Source organism: Megalops cyprinoides, chromosome 18 (genome assembly GCF_013368585.1).
Source record: "Megalops cyprinoides isolate fMegCyp1 chromosome 18, fMegCyp1.pri, whole genome shotgun sequence".
NCBI lineage: Eukaryota > Metazoa > Chordata > Actinopteri > Elopiformes > Megalopidae > Megalops > Megalops cyprinoides.
This window is the reverse complement of record NC_050600.1, coordinates 16,142,909-16,150,183: the sequence shown is the minus strand read 5'-3', so window position 1 is coordinate 16,150,183 and position 7,275 is coordinate 16,142,909.

The window sequence follows — 7,275 nt, the reverse complement described above, 5'->3', positions numbered from 1 at the left end:
CGTTCATTGGTCCGGCGACAAGATCTCCAGATGTCAATTGGCTAAAGGAACGCGGTGGGCGTGTCCTTACGTGTACATGTGAAACATGAGCTTGAACTTGACGTTGCTGAGCAAAGACTAGGCTACAAACAGCGTTTTGTGGTGTTAAAGACTAGCAAGTCAAGAGGGGAAGGTACGATGTGAGCTTTTCCGCTTTTTGATCTGAGTTTTGAGATATCCGACAATACAGTGCTCTATCTGCAAATGTGTACTTATTGATCAACGTGTTTGTTCATTTTTCTGTATATGTATGTATTTAACTATAGGCTGTTCATAAGTATGTAGGTAGCATTTGAACACTTTTCCCCCACATTGGCTGAAAAATATCGACTGTGAATGAAGAATCCTGGAAATGACCACCAATGCTGTTTTACTGAGGTCTGTAGATTGATGTTTTAGAACTCATTTACTGCCTCCAACCCTTTATTCTAACATAAACCCCCTACCCCACCACAAATCTTAATCCCGCAATACGTCTGTTGGTGCCAACTTTAGGCAGGTGCACTTTTTGTATTGTATAACTTGTGATAGTTGATTGGTGTTTGTGTGATAGACTGTAACGCTAAGAGTCGAACAACTGTGATTCATCAGAAATATGAAGAATATAGAACTCCATGCATCAACAATCTTGCTCAAAAAAGCCTTGCAATTGCAAAAATATTGTAGCATTATGTGCAACATAAGGGTGATAAAAATGTTGTAAGAGACACGGTTCTCAGTGATTCACAGCTCTTTATTGTAACCCAGAATCCACCACTTTATCACAGACAGTAGTAACATGCAAGATTTCCCTCCTGTTCCTGCTCCATTTGTTCTGTATGATTGTGTGTGTGTGCATGCGTGCATGTGCGCCATGGCTGATGACTGGTGATATGCTGAAGTTCTCTGTTTTCATCACTGTAAACATCAGTATGAACAGTATTTGATCAGAAGCAAATGTACACTTACCTAATTGGAATTTAATTTCTTTTTGGAGTATACCAGCCCAAGAGGGTGAATCGATTATATATCAATGGGCAATACTTTTATGACTCTTTATGGATGAGGATGAAGTGAGGCTACTGAAGAGTGCTACAGTGCTCATGCATCACAGGCTCAAATGTCAGCTGAAAAGAGTCACAGCAGTAAAGACCAGGGCCAATTCTGTCAACAATCACTGAGATCATAGAGGAAAGGTAATGAAATAAATCTGTGTGTTACAGAATGAGTGGAAGCAATTTGTTTGTAATTGCATGTGCTTAGCTAGATGTCTTCAAATGAGAGAAATGCCAAATCAGCCCAACTCTGGAAAGCACAGCGTGCCTGGTGAGCTACATTAGGGAAGTAAAGTCACTCTCAGATATGGCTTTTCATGAGTCAGCCTGTTGTCTCATGTGGCAAGGCGCAAGTCAGGTGATGCTTGTGAAACTTATGTGGAGGCATCCACACCATTTGAGACAGTCACACCTTGTTGTTTCCCTGAATTTCACCGATGGATAGTGGCCAATTATATGTCTTGCATTTATTTCGTTGTATGTTACAACCAGGCCTGTTTTACTGTTTGGCATGGAATTGGTGTGGTGTTCTTAGAGGGTTACCACACTCAAAATCTAAAACTGAACATGTGCCCCACTACTTTACAGTTTAGTAGCTATGCATACTGAAAAGCAAGAAACCAATCTCACAGCAGAGAAATCTCCTTTTATTTCCGCAAGAATGTCATGCTCTGATATCAGCACGTGACACACCGCCTTTCCGACGCATGAGCAATAATTGGCTACTTGATTTGAAACTCCCTGGCAACAAGGCCTTTTTTTCCCCTCTAATTTCAATATCAACCTTCAAAGTATGCATGTGTGTCTGTCCTGAATCATTTAAATCATTTACTTTGCACAATTTGTGCTTCTTGTAATTGGTATTGACATTCAATGTAACGCTTGTAAACTGCGTCTGCTTGTAGTACACTGAAAAAATTGATTCAGAGTCAAATTCCACAATATAAGATACAAACCACATTAATAGCAAAAGAATAGACAAAATTTTGGAGTCTAGTTATGTTGTTTTTTTATTGTAGTTAAATGATGAATATATATATTTTGTTTTTTAACAAAAACAATGAGATTTGCTGAGACAATGGAAAGTGATTGATGGATTATGTACTTTGTTTGAGGGTTAGATAACCTGAATTAGGTTACAAAACCAAGAGAGGATTGCAGATTAGCTTGTGCTCTTAATTGTAACAATATATTACATTTTTAGGTGAACCCCGATTCAAATACAGATGTACATTTAAGTGAAAGATTAAGCCTCTGTTGTGTTTCAGTTAGGTATTGTATGCACATTTTATAAAAGGTCCTATGCTAATATTGTGTGCTGAGGAAGATCAAAGAGGGTACAGAAACTTTTAAATGAGCTGGAAAATGTTTGAAACTGCAACTGAAACCAAACAGCACCAAACTGAAACTACTCAACATAAAATACCCACAATATCTGACTTAAACTCCACATATTTCAAATTTTATTGTCGTTATTGTGTTCCAGGTTAATTTGATTGTGGTGTTTTCCAGAAAATTTAGTTTTAACCAGACCGTTGTTTTCTCTCTCTCTCTCTTCCTGTCTTCATTTTATTGCTCACTGTCTTACACAGTTAGATGAGTAACTTGCTCATAAACTGCAGATGGGTGCTCTGAGTTTTGGCCTGTGTTAAATGCAATATTCTCACAGCATGTAGCTGTGGTAAGATGTAAGGGAAGGTGTTCCAGAGGTGACAGATGGGGGTGATTATTTTTCTGTTCAAAACGTTCTTCATGCACTGACTGGAAGTGTGCCAACGGAAATATTATTTTGACTAAAAGTGGTGATGGGTGATTTTGTGTTTAAGTGTGTCCTTACAGTGGGATTAGTTGCTCTGACTTGCAAAGACAAGTTCACCCCCCAACAAACACACACACACACACATACACACACACACACACACATACGCACATGCACACACACACACACACACACAAATGCATTTGTTTTTGTGATTGCATTTGCATGTTCCCCCTATCAAAACAGTGAGGCCGCGTTATCTCTATGCTTGTGATCCACTGCCACCATATTCTACGCAGCTCTGTAGTTACAATAAACTCTTGTGGTAGTTCTCTTGTGGTTATATAAGACTTGTGTTATCATGCCGTGCATGAGCTGCAGTAAAAGTCAAAGCTGACTTCACAGTGTTGTCACTCACTCACAGCTCTGCCCTACTGAACTCTGTACGGCTGCCCTCCCTGTCTTATCTCTGTGCAGACATGACAAAGGGCAAGGAACGCACGAAGGACAGGCCCTCCTCCTTTAGGAGTCAATCACCAGTCTTTGGCGATCCCTGGTCCCTTCTTCATGTGTGTATCACATACTTTTACATTTTGTGTGTGTTTGAGAAATGAAGCATCTTGCATTCATTTTTTGGACACTACATACATGAATTTATTACCATCCATGTCTTGTGAGTCAGACGTAGCAAACGTTCTCACCCTTAGGCTTACTGTGTTGTTGTGTGTGCAGATTTTTATACAGATTATGCTGGCTGTTGTGGCTGCAGTAGGATGGCTGTGGGCATTCTTCACATGCCTTATGCTGCTGCAGCATTTGCTCCGTCTCTTTGTTTGTGTTTTTGCTTGATTGGAAAGGTGTGGTGGCTGTGGCTCTGCTGTGTCTGGCTTTTCTAACACGACACCGGTCCGCGGGCACGTCCGCGCTCCGTATCGTACACGAACGAGGAATCGGTAGGGAAACAAAACTCGCCAGGGCGTTGCAGCCTGGACTCTGGGCTTCCCTCACAATGAAATTCCACACCAGATGTCAAACAAAACCTTTTTTTTTCTCTCTGTCCACGTTTCTATTTATATTGCAGTCATCTGCATGCGCTCTCACTGCGATCTACAGCCTCCTCACGCTAGGTCCTGGCAGCCAGCTGGCCTTTTCATTTCCTCTTATTCTGTTTGTGACTTTCATTTACCATGTCGCCATTTTGTCCCCTCAATTTTTATCTGCAGCCAACTGCCTCTGGACAATGACAGTGGGCTCATCACCTACAGACAAACAGGAGGACAAGCAATCACTGTGACAAATGTAATGGTTTTTATTGGATTGTTGCTTACTCAAAGCTCCTGTCGTACCTGTATTTTGTCAGAAAAATTTTGTGGTCATCTAATGCCTAATATTAAAGCTTGTGAATCATTCAGTTAGGCAACCTGCTTGTTCACTTGGAGTCTTGGATTCAAAGGCAGTTAAATCTAGAATATTTATTCCTCTTCAAAGGTTTCCTGTCCTTTTTTATCTGACTCTATAAGCTATAATCATGTATAAGTATATGAATGTAATGTACTAGAGCATGCTAAGACATTTTTTTAAAAAATCCCCTCTTAAAAGGTTTCCTTTATGTCTGTTTAGATTTGCCAGGTACCAGGCAAGCAAATTACAGCTATTGGGGGAAAACATTCCATGTGGAAAATTCTTAATGTGATCAAGTGTTATGTTCTACTGTAACACGTGAAAGTGTTCAGACTAAATGCTTCACTTTCGGCACTCAACATAAAGAATCATCACAATAACACTGCGTGGAAATCGACACCAAGAGCTCTTTTGCACACCAGGTGACAGCTGTTCTATTTAAACAGTATGAAGAAAAATGAATGTACTACAGCGTCAGATCATCAGCTGGATGGGTGGCTGAAGAGATATCAGGGATTTCAGGTACAAACCATGTTACATTAATGTGGAGCCATAACCAGTAATTGGGGTGTTGTCTGTGTATTCAGTCTGGCTTACATGAAACAAGCATGAAATTGTGACGCTTTGTTATGAACATGTAATGCAAAGGCGTGTTTTTTCACACCTACACAACTGTTAATCATGTTATTGCCAAACCCCACCTATAGCAACGGCTTACAACAGACATTGCCTGTTGTGTCAGAGGACACCTTCTCAGAGGAAGTCATACTATGTGGATGACTGTTACGTGCTCCTGGGTGTGTTAGGGAGGCTGAGGAGGTGTACACTTTGTAATGGATGACGTACATTAGTGTGGCTGGGCCAGCAATGATAAGTGTATCTTCAGCTGTGTTAAACATTTGTGCCAGCTAGATCTTGGCCATTGAAAGATGCCAGTCTAATGTTCTTGAAGACAAGCACAAAGGCTCTCAAAAACCACTTTAGCCACATGCAACTGGTGTGTGTGTGTGTGTGTGTGTGTGTGTGTGTGTGTGTGTGTGTGCGCGCGCGTGTGCGTGTGTGTGTATGCAATTTAGTCTATGTGTGTGTATTTGTTTCTGTGTTTTGAGTCTCTTCAGCTCACAGATGCTGTTAAAATGCAATGTGTTAAAAGCTCTTGGTATAAAAGGCAAGATGTAAGAGATCAGATTTGGTGGTGATCAGATCAACTTTTGAATGCTTTGTGAATATCTGAGACTGTGCCGATGACCTTTGATGACCTGTTGATGTTTGCTGAAACTCAGTTTCAGGGCCTCAGTCTGCAAGCTTTTCATTTTCAGGATGATAAAGTGAGGAAGATGAAAAAGAGGCCTGACCACCCACACAAATAAGTGCTCAGCCTTCATTTCTGCAGCAGAGAACAGCAAGAGGCAGTCCACCAGCTCATAGTATGCAATAGGGATGCTGAACAAATAATGCCAGCCTTGATATCTGAACACGTACTGTGGGAGACTTTACCTCTCAGTCAGTTGACTCGTGCATGTGACCTGTGAAGCTGATTATTTTATGCTCACGGTAGGAAATGTGTAAGATTTTCCTCGTCTTTGCTTTGCAGTTTTGCTTCCCTCACCAGAAGGAGCTGGTAATTTAAACAGCATGTGATGGAGCATTATTGCTGTATGCGGTTTAGAATCTTCCATTCAAACAAATGGCCTATTATCACACAGACCTGCTGCAGTACGTCAATCTGTCCATTTATGGGATCCTAGACATTGTTATTCTCCCTTCTCCCAATTGCGGAACACTCCATATTGTAGACAACGAGTGTTCACAACAAAAAATAAAAATAATCCCAACTTTACAGCGACCTATTTTGAGAATCTGTTGCAGTGCTGCCACGTTTTCTCATGACGTAAATTGGCCCTTAGTTAGCGGAGGCATTCCTCTTCGGAACACAACGGCAACATTAGCGCTGGGCCTCTCTGAGCCGTTGGGTATGGTCCAGAGTTCCCCGTTCACAACACGTGTGCCTTTGCCTCTCTCCCGTTCCCTTTAAGCGGGTTCACGCGGGGATGCCGTGTTGCGGAGCGTGTATCGGTGATGAGGCCTGAGGCGTGAGATGTGTGCACTAGAACAGACTGCTGATGAATTTGCGCTCTAGAGAGGGAATCCTGCCTGCAGACACGCTGGTGAGGTGGTACGGGTGTAGCTCTCCCCGTTGGATCGCCTGATTTATTTGTTATTCTTCCTCGCTCCGTATCCTGTCATGTGGTATCTGTGTCGCCCCGGGCCCCTGCGTGCTTCTGCCGAGTATTATTTTTCGGGGCTAATTTGTATGCTTGTTGTCATGGCACGGGCAGCAAGAATCATTTCAAGAGTGAAACGTCCCCCCCCCAGCATTTGAAAGCGAAACAATACTCAAACACATAGTTTAAGAAATCACTCAGGGTTGAGGAGTGTGAATTGAAACCTTTAGAACAAGCCAAAATTTTAATTGCAATAAATTTGCGTCTTGGATGATCCACACACCGGAACAGCAGTCTGCCGTGACAAACATCCTGAGTGCAGTATCACGGATCATAAAGATACCAGCCCAGCCAGTATAACAGGCTGTAGGACTTTACTGGCCAGGACCATCCGCCATTGTCTCCTGCCGACAGACACTGTGTAGTTAGATCCCCCAGGATGTGCCTGGGAGTCCATAAAGGACTTCTGATTTTTACAAGGAGGGCTTTACACACAGGCTTTGTTTGGATAGATGTTTTTACCCTCCCCTCGCGTCTATTTCCCTGAGCAACAGATTTTACCTTGCCAGGCTTTAAAAAGGTCAAGCTGTCCGAAATGACCGCCACCCCCTACCCATGCTAATTATTAATTTCTCACGTAACTACATACATTTCAAATAATTGCGGCATACATGCCATCTGAAATGTTACCTCACTGTTGCATCCCAACATGTGAGGTGACACTCTTTTATAATGTTGATTGAAGGATCTACATTGATTGAAGGAGCTACATTAAAAAACATTTGGTTAAGTAAGAATGAACAATGAACAATTTCAG